The sequence below is a fragment of the Loxodonta africana genome, chromosome 20, assembly GCF_030014295.1.
Source record: "Loxodonta africana isolate mLoxAfr1 chromosome 20, mLoxAfr1.hap2, whole genome shotgun sequence".
NCBI lineage: Eukaryota > Metazoa > Chordata > Mammalia > Proboscidea > Elephantidae > Loxodonta > Loxodonta africana.
Genome location: NC_087361.1, coordinates 45,810,562 through 45,824,652, shown reverse-complemented (window position 1 = coordinate 45,824,652; position 14,091 = coordinate 45,810,562).

Here is a 14,091-nt window from a genome sequence, read left to right as displayed (position 1 = left end):
GTTCGTAGATTGTTATGTACGTGATCGATTCACTTGTTTTTCTGATTCTTTTTTGCAAGAGGGATCCGAGGTAGCGTCTACCTAGTCTGCCATCTTCCCCAGTCTCTCTTGAATTTTTTTTAGTTGCAATAAAATAATGCCTCTCTGGCATAATTTCCCAACTTTCTTCCAAAGGCAGAAAGAGCTACATTAAGAGAAAGTTATCTAGGTGTAACAGCAGGTGTTGGCTAGATATTGCCTTTCAAATAAATAGTTCCTGGAAAAACCAAGGAAAAAATATTTGCTGCAGAACATGGCTATAGCCAAGACTATGAGTTTCTAATAATGAACTGAATATCTGTCCCTTTGCTATGCAGTCTTGTCTTTTGAAATAGGAAATATTGAAGCATTGTGCCACAACCATTATCATTCTAAACCTGTCCAGAATTAACACTTTCAGAATAAATAAATGGACCAAAAAAAAAAAAAAAGAGTAACAAAGGGTGTAATCTTAGGGAAACATTTTTTTTTTTTTTTTTCCTCTGAGGAGGAAGAGCATCTTGGTGTAGATAAATACTAAGTTTGGAAGAGAACTTGAACCAGTGCTGTGTTCGATCCATAGATAGAGCAGTTGCAGATCTAAGAAGTGATTCTGCCATCGCTGAAATAGAAAGACTGGAGGTAAAAGAGGAGCCCACATTTGATCTTTTTAAAAAAATACAATTTAGAAAAAAAATCGCAGCTTATCTGAAGATGAGTAAAACATGAGATGTGGAAACTTTACTGCAGAAAACAGCATGGGCTTCACAACATTGACTCCAGCAAAGAGCAACTGGTAAAAATAATCTGAAGACGAAAAATTGAGAGGAGCTTCAGCTGCATTTGTATTACATTCCTACTACTAAAACTAAGATATGGGTAAACCTGATGCTCAATATATTATTCCTTTATACACCTTGTGTGTTAAAAAGCCCATTACAACTATTTATTATTTCTTTCTGGTAAGTGAAAAAGGATGCTCAGCTGAGCATGCAGAGAATAGGCACAAAAGTTGCAATAAATTATTCAGTTCCATAAATTTTTAATAACTCTTCTTGTGGGGAAATAAAGAGAAAGTATAAGGAAATTCTTGGCAATTGTTAATGCAATGTAAAGAACTCACCTAACAAAATTAAAACCTAGTGTTTTTAAAATAAGAGCAGAAAGTTGATATGAATGGATAGACAAGAATAAAAGGCAATTATGTGTGCTAAAAAAAAAAAAGAATGGTTTGTAAATTTAGATGTATCAGTACTTATTAAAAGATAGCTAAAACTTAGAGCGACATATTTAAAATCCATGCTGAAATCAGTAAGAGCATAGTGTTGTGTAAAAATCTAGCTTAATTGGTCTGGTGAAAGAAAAATGTTGAAAGCTATTATTGGAAACAGAGTCATAGCAATATGATATGGAACTAAAAAAGAGAGAGGAAAGGAAAAAAACATGGAGAGAGGCAAAGATTTTATATATATTATACATGTTATTATATATCTATAATATATATTATAGATATGAATCTAATCTTTGTTTTATATATATGGCTAATTTGGGGGAAAAAATTACCTCAGAGCATGAATAAAATGTATTTCAGAATAATTAAATATTTATACAGAAAAAGAAAACAAAATTGATAGTGGATTAAAATATAAATATGTGTGTGTTTGCTTGCTAATTAATGTAGGACAATAAGGAAAAAAGATCCACTTGATGACACAAATTTGAACAATGTCTGCATGTGAGAAAACATTAAAAATAAAAAATAAAATAATAAATTGGACAAATATATTTGCATCATTTATTACAAAAGACCATTACATTTAATGCCAAAATAGCTATGTTAAAGACATAGGAAAAGGTAAGAACATCACTTTGGGACTGGACAGAGGATATCGTGTTGGATGTCTTCATTTGTCTCTGAGGAAATAAATCAAACTCTTCTCCATTCTATGCTCTGGATTTTCTTACTTCCTGGCTTTGGGCTGGGTGCAGCCAATATGAACAACTGCATGAGACTGGCAGGAGAAAATGTGGTTCTTGGGGTCTTTGTCCCTCTGGCTTCTTCCCTTCAGTGTCATCCAAGGATGACTGAAAAGAAGACACCGCTTTCTTCAGACAGTTCTTTCCACATTGCTCTGTTTCTCTGGGTTCTGATCACAACTCTTTCCTTGTCACTTCAGACTTGGGCTGGCAATGGCTCCCCTTGCTATTATTATTAGCCCTCAGATTCTGCACTATCCCTTGTGGTTTTCATAAACTCACTTTTGTGAAACTGGTTGCCATCGAGTAGATTCTGACGCATGGTGAACTTGTGTCAGAGTTGAACTGTGTTCTGTAGGTTTTCAACAGCTGGATTTTGGAAGTAGTTTGCCAGCCATTTCTTCCAAGGCACCTCTAGATGGACTTATCTTCCAATTAGCAGCAAAGCATGTCAATTGTTGGCGCCACTCAGGGCCACCATACTTTTCTAAATGTCTCTTTTATTAAACTCTTTTCAAATTATTTTTGGAGCAAGACTATTTCTGGGACACGATAGAAAGAAGTAATTGACAAATGAAATGCATGAAAAAAATCAACATAGCTACAAGTTATACAGTCAAATACTGCAAATTAATGATTAGGCATTATTTCATCTTTAAATGTTATACAAACTTAAAAGTTTTATGTTATCCAGTGTTGCTGATATCGCAGGGAAACAGTCAGTTGGTAGGGACGTGAAAGATTATAACATATTTTACACTCTACTTTTGACAGTAGTTATCAAAATATTTAAATATATGCTAAGCTTTGACCCCAAAAATCTATAGTTAGGAGTGATGCTAACTTTATTAGCGATTTTAGATAACTACAGGGATGTTTGTTATAATTTATAACTCAATCATAAATGTTCTCAAACTCTTAGCAAATGAATCACAGCATTAAGTTAGAAATAAACTAAAGAGTTGTTGGTTATATAAATTTGCAATATCACATTTTATGGTATACAGTGTCAAATAATAGTATGCCATATTATTATATATAGTAAAAAACATAATTGTAAGAAACATTGATTGACATGAGAAGGTATTAATAAACTACAAAGTGATGAGTTGGTTAAAAAATGACATATTTACATGCATAGAGTATGGCAATATTTGTCTAATGAGCATGTAAATACCATGGAAAAAAGACTAAAAACCATATAAGAAGAGCTAAAAAGTAGTTATGCTCGGGAAGTGTAACCAGGTAATTTTCTCCCTTATAAGACATTTCTTGGGTCTATCGTGATTTTGTGTTTTCCGTTTTGAGTATATGTTAAATTGTAATGAAAAAATCCTTAAAAAAATGCTCAGATCCTTTGATACAACATCTTTCTAAGAATTAATCAGAAAGAAATAATGGAAATACAAGAGTTTTCATCACATCATTGTTTATATTACCAACATTTCAAAATAAACAAAGTTCTCACAATTGTTGTCTTTAAGTGCCATTGAGTGGGCTCTGGCTCACAGAGACCCTGTGTACAACATAGTGAAATACTGTTTGGTTCTGTGCCATCCTCCCAATAGGAGGTATGTTTGAGTCCATTGTTGCAGCTACTGTGTCAATACATCTCACTGAGGGTCTTCCTCTTTTTCACTGATCCACTACTTTACCAAGCATGATGCTCTTCTCCACGAACTGGTCCCTCCTGATAACATGTCCAAAGTATATTATGTAGACCTGTGCATTTACAGGAAAAGCTTGCAAAATAGGTGTCAGAATTTTGAGAAGAAACCTCAGAGACAGGAATAAAGCACTCTTTTAAGAATTTTGCATCGCCAACACTTTTGAAGGCACAGAGAAATTACATGAAATATATAAATATCAATTAACTTTGAGTAAAAAAATGCTTGATAATAGTTTAACTATGAATATATAGAAGGTTAAACCAAAAAAAACCCAAACCCATTGCCAATGAGTGGATTCGGACTCACTGAGGCCCTATAAGACAGAGTAGAATTACCCCACAGAGTTTCCAAGGAGCAGCTGATGGATTCAAAGGGCTGACCTTTTGGTTAGCAGCAGAGCTCTTAACCACTGCCCCACCAGGGCTCCAATGAATATGGCAATGAATATAGTAATATAAAATTGAGATTCAAGCTAACAAATATTTCTCCTACTTGAGAGAAATAGAAATGTCTTTATATTTTCTTGGCAATGTGATTAGACATCCAACTCATTGCTGTTGCTCAGAATTTTACTGGTTATTTCACTATTGGTTGCACTGAATTTTACTTAACGTTTTTTAAAAGGAAATTAATAATCAATTCAACTAAGAAAATATAGAAAACGTATCCACAAGTGAACATAAATATTTTCATAGTCAAATTACTTCTCATTATTTTCTTTGGTTATTAGAACTTGATTAGCAACATTAAAATTTAAGGTGTCAAAATAATGTTATCTGTAAATACATATCTGTTTTACATCTCCTGATTTAAGACTGAATATAATATGATAGTAAGAATTACAATCCACATATAAATATATCTGGGTCCAAACAGGTATAAATAATTGAATAAAATAAGTAAATATGGGGGAGAGTAGGTAAGGGATGAATCTTACCTACAGTAGAGTTTCAGGTCTCAAATATAAAAAATATATGATGAAATTATATAGTTATCATTTTGCAAGCACCGTAGCAATAATTATTACAGGCACTAATCATCACTGGATGGTAAAATTAGTGGGTGAGAATATGATGATAAGCATGATATTTAAATATCCTCAAAGTTCCTCCCCAAAAGAAAGCTGATCAAAAAAATAAAATAATAACTTTACATTGGAGAAACTTGTCAAACATCACTTTGAGCAAGTGTTTAAATTTAAAACCACCAGGAAGGAGACAACATTACCACATCCTTTGGATAAAATGCCATGAGAAAGGCACATTAGTTCTGTGGTAACCTTGCCACATAACATGTAATATAAATGTAATAATAAGAAAAGATCAGGAAACCCAAACTGAGGAACATTTTTTTTCAAGCTAATATCATGTGTGTCAATGTGCCAAAAGACTAAACAAGACAGAAATTGTCCCAGAGTGATGGAGATTAAAGACACAGGACAGTAACCAAAACGCCTAGTACTGCATTGAACCCTGGACCAGTAAAACATATTACTGAGATGACTGGTTGAATTGGAATAAATTATAACACTTAAAGATAAGCTAAAATATTATCACTGAATAATATTACAACAATTTGATTTACTGATTTTGATAGCTGTGTAGTTGTATTCTGATTACGTAATTGTTAAGATTATTGGGAAGCTGGGTAGAGTGCGTAAGATAACTCTTTGTGGAATTCTCAAAACTTTGTCTTATGTGTGAAAGTATCTTAAAGTTGAAAATTTAAAAATTAAAAAAATTAATGAATCGAGTTATTTTTTATGCAGGCAGATGATAGAATATTCATCTGGAGAAAGCTAGTTAGAGTAAAATAATACTCCTTCTGCATCCCAACCTCAATGTTTGTGATCGAATCTCCTTTATATTATTACATTCAGATAATTTATTGTGACCACGTTTCCTTTTTCCCCACAGGAAACTGGAAATTTTCTCCTCACCGACAAGGTGTTCATGATATTAAGAATTAAAAAAAGGTACTCCCAAGAGTTGTGTGTATATGGAATCATTAATATTATACACTGTCTGTTGCCAATAAAATATTTCATGCCTTCATGCCTTTGTAATTGCCACATTGCTTTAAAGTTTAAAAGGAAATTTCAAAAAAATTATAAACACTGAAAAAACATGTTTAAAGCTACTTTTCTTAAAGCGTGCAGTAGTACATTGTGGCTCCATTAAACTTTGAAGTATAACTTGAAGTGCAAATATCCCTTTCAATATCACAGATGATACATTTTAAGCCAACACATTTGGCTCCAATCACAAGAGATTCAGTAATATTAAAGTCACAAGACTTTCCAGATGAAGATTTTCCCATATATATGATGATTGATAACCACAAACTCATTCAAAGCCCAGGGAAAAACTGAGTGATGTCAAGCAGTTGGCAACTATGCAGATAATCAAAGTAATATATCATTGCTACTGAGACAATGACAGGACTTGATGTTGGACTTGACAGGTTCACTGACATTAGCTCTAATAAGATCACATTTTGGTATAGTCACATTAAGCCCAGAACTGAGCGGATCTCCGCCCATAGTCCTTGAGGAGAAAAATTATTCATACAGACAAGCAATGAGTGGTCACAGCTGAAACATGATGGTATATAAAAAAAAAAAAAAAAAAAAAAGGTATAGACCTGTTTTACTCCCACCAAATCTTCTGTAAATTGCATTTGTTGAAAATTTCCCACTATTTCAAACAAATAAAAACAGGGTCCACAGTTTCCTTACTAGGATGGATTCTGTGAGTGGAATAAGACATGTATATAGTTTCCCTGTTTTCACAGAGGTTGGGGAAATGTATGTACCCTGGTCCATTCTCTTAAAAAAAGTCCATTCTCTTACTGACCCCATATTCTTGACCTTTGAACCCACAATCTCACTGGGGAAGCAAGACTCCCATAATTAAACATGTAACCTAATAAAATTTATATGCCCAAATGAGTGAGGTTGATAGAAAATGTAAGATTTTTGAAAATAAAGATTTCTTATGTAAGCTTTATAAGAAAGCATGACTTTGAGTTCAGCCTTAATTGACGAGATAATTGAAATTAGGACTTCTAGTCTCCAGAAGAGATCCACATCTGTGCCCATTCCAAAGAAAGCTGATCCAGCAGAATGTGGAAATTATCAAATGGTATCATTAATATCTCATGCAAGTAAAATTTTGCTTCAACAGGGAACTGCCAGAAATTCCAGCAGGATTTTCAAGAGGATGTAGAACCAGGGATATCATTGCTGGTGTCAGATGGGTTTTGGCTGAAAGCAGACAATACCATAAAATGTTTACCTGTGTTTTATTGGCTATGCAAAGGCATTCATCTGTGTAAATCAAAACAATTTATGCATAACATTGCTAAGGTGTGAATTCTAGAATATTTAATTGCACTTATGAGCATAAAAAGTATGTAGTAGAGTATAAAACATGAGGTGGAACCAACTTGACAATGGACATGCAAGTCAAGGAAACCCACAGAAATAAGAGGCCACAGAGAAACATCTTGTACTCTGACATTTTTGGCTTAGATGTTTCTTTGATTCCCTATCTTTTAAAATTCCATATTTTCCCATTTATGTTTATCATTAATGTCTGATTTTCCAGCAAATCTTTTTAAAATGTTTACACATTCTTCTTGATACTTCAGACCTTATTGGTTAGTGGCTAGTTGTTTTCCTCTTAGTTTGTGTAAACGACTCTCTATGTGAAAGTAATCGTGATCTTTAAACTATATTTAATTTTAAATGAATCTGTAGTACAGCCTCTGTTGTTTTTCAATTTATGCTTGCATTCTGCACCATCATGCCAATAATGAAGATACCTGTTGAGTGAGAAAATTGTTTGAATGTTCCTGAAAGAAAAAACCTATTGGAAACATAATTAGATTTATCACTGACCATCAAAGGAAAACAATTCCATATAAATCTTAGAAGATTCTCAAATTCATTCCCATATACAAATAGTTACATAATTATAATTCCCTACAGGATAATCTTCTTCTTTTGATGTTTCCTGCATCAAATTGCCCATCCAAAAAAAAAAATCCTTTGTCGTTGAGTCGATTCCAACTCATAGCTACCTTACAGGACAGAGTAGAACTGCCTCATAGGGTTTCCAAGGAGCGCCTGGAGGATTTGAACTGCCGACCTTTTAGTTGGCAGCCGAACTCCTAACCACTATGCAACCACATAGGTTTCTTCAATATTGTAACTCAAGGCTCGAATTTTTTCCTTCAGTTCTTTCAGCTTGAGAAATGCTGAGTGTGTTCTTCCTTTTGGTTTTCTAAATCCAGACCTTTGCGCATTTCATTATAATACTTTACTTTTTGCTGTCAAGCAACCCTTTGAAATCTTCTGCTCAGCTTTTTTACTTTATCATTTCTTCCATTCACTTCAGCTACTTTACATTCAAAAGTAAGTTTCAGTGTCTCTTCTGACATTATTTTCATCTTTTCAGTCTCTTTTAATGATCTTTTGCTTTCTTCATGTATGATGCCCTTGATGTCATCTCACAACTCGTCTGGTCTTCAGTCATTAGTGTTCAATGTGTCAATTTTTTTTCTTGAGGTGGCCTCTAAATTCAGGTGGGATATGCTGAAGGTTGTACTTTGGCTCTTGCAGACTTATTTTAGTTTTCTTCAGCTTCAACTTGAACTTGCATAGGAGCAATTGATGGTCTGTTCAGTTCCTGGCCTTGTCCTGACTAGTGATGAATATTTAGCTTTTCTACCATCTCTTCCCACAGATGTAGTCGATTTGATTCCTGTATATTCCATCTGGTGAGGTCCATGTGTATAGTCATCATTTATGTTGCTGAAAAAAGGTATTTCCGATGAAGAAGTCATTGGACTTGTAAAATTCTATCACGTGGTCTTTGGAGTTGTTTCTATTACCAAGGTCATATTTTCCAACTACTGATTTTTTTTTCTTTTTTTTGTATGCAACTTACATATTCTAGTCACCAGTAATTATTGCTGCATCTTGATTGTGTGTTTGATCAATTTCAGACTGCAGAAGTTTGCAAAAACCTTCAATTTCTTCATCTTTGTCATTAATGATTGGTGCATAAGTTTGGATAACAATCCTATTAGCCTATCCGTTGTAGGCAACATTACACTTCAGGATAGATCTTGAAATATTATTTTTGACAATGAATGTTATGCCATTGCTTTTCAATTTGTCATTTCCTGCATAGTAGTTCATATGATTGCCCCATTCAAAATGGCCAATATGCGTCCATTTCAGCTCACTAATGCCTAGGATATCGATCATCAAAGTCCTATTTCATTTTTGATGACTTCCAGTTTTCTTTGATTCATACCTTGTACATTTCACATTCCAATTACGAATGTATGTTTGCAGGTGTTTCTTCTCATGTTGAGATGTGCCACATCACCAACTGAAGACTGCTTCACCCAATCCATATCATTAAGACCTACTCTGCTTAGAGGAGGCAGCTCTTCCCTAGTTGTATTTTGAGTGCCTTCCAAAATGAGGGGCTCATCTTCCATTACTATATCAGACAATGTTCTGCTGCTATTCATAAGATGTTCATTGGCCGATTTTTTCAGTAGATCACCAAGTCCTTCTTCCTAGTCTGCCTTAGTCTGGGAGATCTGTTGAAAACTGTCCTCCATGGGTGATCCTGCTGGTATTTGAAAACCAGTGGCATAGTTTCCAGCATCACTGCAACAAACACACTACCACAGTACAATAAACATGGAAGGAATACGCCGAGTCACTCTACCAAAAACAATTGATTGAAGTTCAAATGTTTCAGGAAGTACCATATGATTAAGAACCAATGGTACTGAAGGAAGAAGTCCAAGTTGCAGTGAACGCATTGTTGAAAAACAAGTATCCAAGAATTGACAGAATATCAATTGAGATGTTCCAACAAATGGATGCAATGTTGGAAGCCCTCATTTTTCTATGCCAAAAAATTTGGAAGATAGCTATTTGGCCATGTGACTGGAAGAGATCCATATGCATGTCTATTCCAAAGAAAGGTGATCCAACAGATTGCAGAAATTATCAAACAATATCATTAATATCACATGTAAGTAAAATCATGCTGAATATAATTAAAAAATGGTTGCATAAGTACATCGGCAGGGAACTGCCGGAAATTTGAGCTGCATTCAGAAAAGGATGTGGAATGAGGAATATCATTGCTGATGTCAGACGGAACTTGGCTGAAAGCAGAGAATACCACTAAGCTGTTTACATGCATTTTATTGACTATGCAAGGGCATTCATCTGTCTGGGTCAAAACAGATTATAGATAATATTGCAAAGAGTGGGAATTCCAGAACACTTGGTTGTGCTCGTGCAGAACCATTCATCGACTAAGAGGCAGTCATCCAAACAGTATGTTTTAAAATTAGGAAAATTATGTGTCAAGGTTGTGTCCTTTCACTGTACTTATTCATTCAGTAAACTGAGCAAATAATCTGAGAAGCTGGACTCTATGAAGAAGAACGCAGCATCAGGATTGGTGGAAGACTTGTTAACAACTTTTGATATGCAAATAACACAACTTTGCTTGCTGAAAGTGAGGAGGACTTGAAGCACTTACTGATGAAAATCAAAGACTACAGCCTTTGTTATGGATTACACTTCAAAATAAAGAAAATGAAAATCCTCACAACTGGATAAATGAGCACCATCATGATAAGGAGAGAAAACATTGCAGTTTTCAAGGATTTCATTTTACTTGGATTCACAATCAAGGCCTATGGAAAGAGCAGTCAAGAAATCAAATGACATATTTCATTAGGCAAATCTGCTGCAAAAGACTTTTAAAGTGTTAGAAAGCAAAATGTCACCTCAAAGGCTAAGGTGCGCTTCACTCAAGCATGATGTTTTCAATTATATCGTACGCATGTGAAAGCTGAACAATGAATAAGGAAGATCGAAGAATTGGTGCATTTGATTTATGGTGTTAGGGAAGAATACTGAATATATTGTGATATGCCGGAAGAAGGAACAAATCTGTCTTGGAAGAAGTACAGCCAGACTGCTCCTTAGAAGCGAGGATTTCGGGATCTCTCTTTTACTTTGGACATGTTATCAGGACGGACCAGTCCTAGAGAGGGACATCATGCTTGGTAAAGCAGAGGGTCAGCCAAAAAGAGGAAGACCCTCAATGAGATAGATTGACACAATGGCTGCAACAATAGTCTCAAACATAGCAACAAGTGTGAGGATGGTGCAGGACCCGGCAGTGTTTCCTTCTGTTGTACATAGTGTCGCTATGAGTTGGAATCAGCTCAATGGCACCTAACAACAACAACAGCAAGATATAACTCCATGCAATATCATGACTGTAACTTGCGTACTTTGCTCCATTCAGGCCTGAGTCTCTCATCTTTTCCTTCAAACTCTACCTTAATCGTTTCTATTCGCAAAGAACATTGATACATTTTCCAGGGTTAGATATTATTTTCAGACTTGTAGCTGTTTTTTTTTTTGTTTAATTCAGATTTGTCTTTTCTAGACTTAAACTGCTAAGGTCTCCCCCCGACCCCTCATGTTACTCCACACACTCTGTGTTATTTCCTTTCCCTCAACCAATTTTTCAATCAACTTTATCAACATTGGCTGATTTAAAATCCCAGTTTTTAAATGTCAGGGCCTGTAAAACTTACTTGGAAAAACCTGGTTAAATAAAACGATATCAGTGTTTAATAATTTTTACATGACAATGATAGAAATTCAAAGGGCAATTTTTTTTTTTTTTGCACCCTCACGGTAACTACAGCACTCTGCTAGCAACCAAGGGAAACATATTGCCACTGACCATGAATGTTCGTTTCTATGTTGTCCTTGTTTGTCCTAGCTTAAGAACAGTGAAGATTAAGTCATCATCCTTTTGATTTCAGTAAGAACAAGCAGAACAGGCTTAACAATGTTCAATTAATTATTCAGCTATACAAGGGAGGATTTTCGTTTTTCCTGTGGATTGCAGGAAGCTTGCTGGGTAGATGCTCAGCACCACAGGAGCTGTTTGCTAACTGTGATCACTGGCTGTCAGTAGACATTAGCAAGGGAAAGGACGGAAAGGAATACACAGAGAGCTAATAAGAGCAGTTGTCAAAACATCTGTCATGTATGACGCAGCTTCAATGAGAAAAGTGTTTTATAGAGATCTCGATGCATAGCACAACCTGATTTTATTCATGCATTATTTTTGGAAACTTGTATGGAAAGCAGACATGAATTGCTTTAAATAGCTTAGGAAACTGAGAGGGTGCAATGCATTCATATAACCAGATGGAAAAATATCTTCCCATTATTTTTACTTGAAGAATTATATTGTATAAGCTAGTGGTAAAATACTCTGGAAATAATGGTAGCCCAGAGGCATTTTGCAATAGCAAGGGCAGTAACAACACTGAAATCTCTAGAATTCCTCTTCTGATCATTACCTCCCATTTCCCCTGTTTGCCTGCTCTCGATTCCCTGATTATGTTTTTAATCCTAGGATTCAAACTCATAGTGATCCTATAGGACAGAGTAGAACCTCCCCATAGGGATTCCAAGGAACGCCTGGTGAAATCGATCTTCTGAACTTTTGGTTAGCAGCCATAGCTCTTAACCATGACACCACCAGGGCTTCTGAAGAGAATGAAAATTCATCTTTGAATTTTGCTTTTGAGTGGTTTGTGGGAAGTCCAAAGGCATTTGAAAGCCTACAAGTTGAGCATGTATCAGCAACAGCAAATGTAAGTTTTCAACGGCCATGGCCCTAAGCCCTATTGGAGTAGTGGTTTAGAGCTACGGCTGTGGCTGCTAATCAAAAGGTTGCCAGTTTGAATCCACCAGCTGCTCCTTGGAAACTCTATGGGGCAGTTCTACTGTGTCCTATAAGGTCACTCTGAGTTGGAATTGACTTGATGGCAACAGGTATGGTTTTTTTTTTTTGGCTATATATATGTGTGTGTGTGTATATATATTATACACACAGAACAATAGTTTTTTTAGAGTAGGAGGAGACTTAAGAGATTATCTAATGTGAATCTAATTTTAAAAATATAGTATATGAAACTAACCTAATATATTTTAACCAATAGAAATGAATTTGTTTGCTTTTTCTTTCTTTTTTTGCTTTGTTTTATTTTTCCTGGCCTTTCAAAAGATTCATGATCATTTATTTTAGACTATATTTTAATGTTGAAAATTATAGGCCAAATTTTCTGGCCAGTTTGATCTGTGGACTCATCTTTATTTTATTTAAGAATAATTTTATTAGATGTTTATTAAATATTTCTTCTGTATCTTTTTTTGCTCGTTTTCTCTCTCCTTTTGGGATATGTGTACAGTAGACATCTTTTAAGTATTTTCTGTAGCTAGCATTTAATTTTAATCTTTGATCCTGGCATGGTAAACTAGGCTTTGCTATAGTAACAAGCTTAAAATCTCAGTAGTTTAAAAAAATTTTCTTTCTTGGATTGTGGCATCTCCATTGAAAATCTCTAATGGCTTGCTATCTTTCCTGGACCCCTGAACTTCTGGTTCAAATTATTTAATATATACTATGGCAATTATATGATTTATATTTTTTGTCCTGTTTTTTTTTTTAGTAATATCTTTGTAATCAGTGAGGGGCACATTTTTTAGTATTTTTCATAAGAAATTAAGTTGGAATTTCCTTCTCCAGCTACTCAAAGGGAAGTCAAAAAATGTGTGAGGAGGTGTCTTTTGAGTTGTTCAGACTTCGCAACTAAAATCTCACCCGTTTGTTGGCTAAAATTCTGTACAACGTCGTGAAATGCTGAAGTAATTTAATTTTTTGTTTGTTTCTCAAAACACCATCTACCTGGGTAAGCTCAAATAAGGCTGTCCTAGAAGTTTGACCCCTCTTGTACTGGATTAAAAAGAAAAAAAAAAAAAAGCCAATAAGTAATGTGGAGTTGATTTCTCTTTTAATCACCAATTGAGATATGATTTTGAACAGGTTATTTAACATCCCTATGCCTCATGTTTGTCATCTACACTGGAGATAATATGAAACATTATTGTGAGGGCTATTTCTGAGTAATTTGTGATAACGTATGAAAAGACACTCAAAGAGTGTCCGATATGTGGTAAACACTCAAAAACCAAAACCAAACCTGTTGCCGTCAAGTCGATTCTGACTCATAGCGACCCTGTAGGACACTGTAGAACTTCCCCAGAGAGTTTCCAATCCAAAGAGTGCCTGGTGTATTCAAACTGCTGACCTTTTGGTTAGCAGCTGTAGTGCTTAACCACTATGCCACCAGGGTTTCCATATTCCTTAATAGTATGTACAAAACTTATTATATTTATTTAAATTAATGGGTTTATTTTTCTTTAACCAGACACATCATTGTTCTATTCTTTTACTCTAATAATTTAAAAGCCCCTTTCTTTTTAATTTTGTGAATGAAATACTGTACC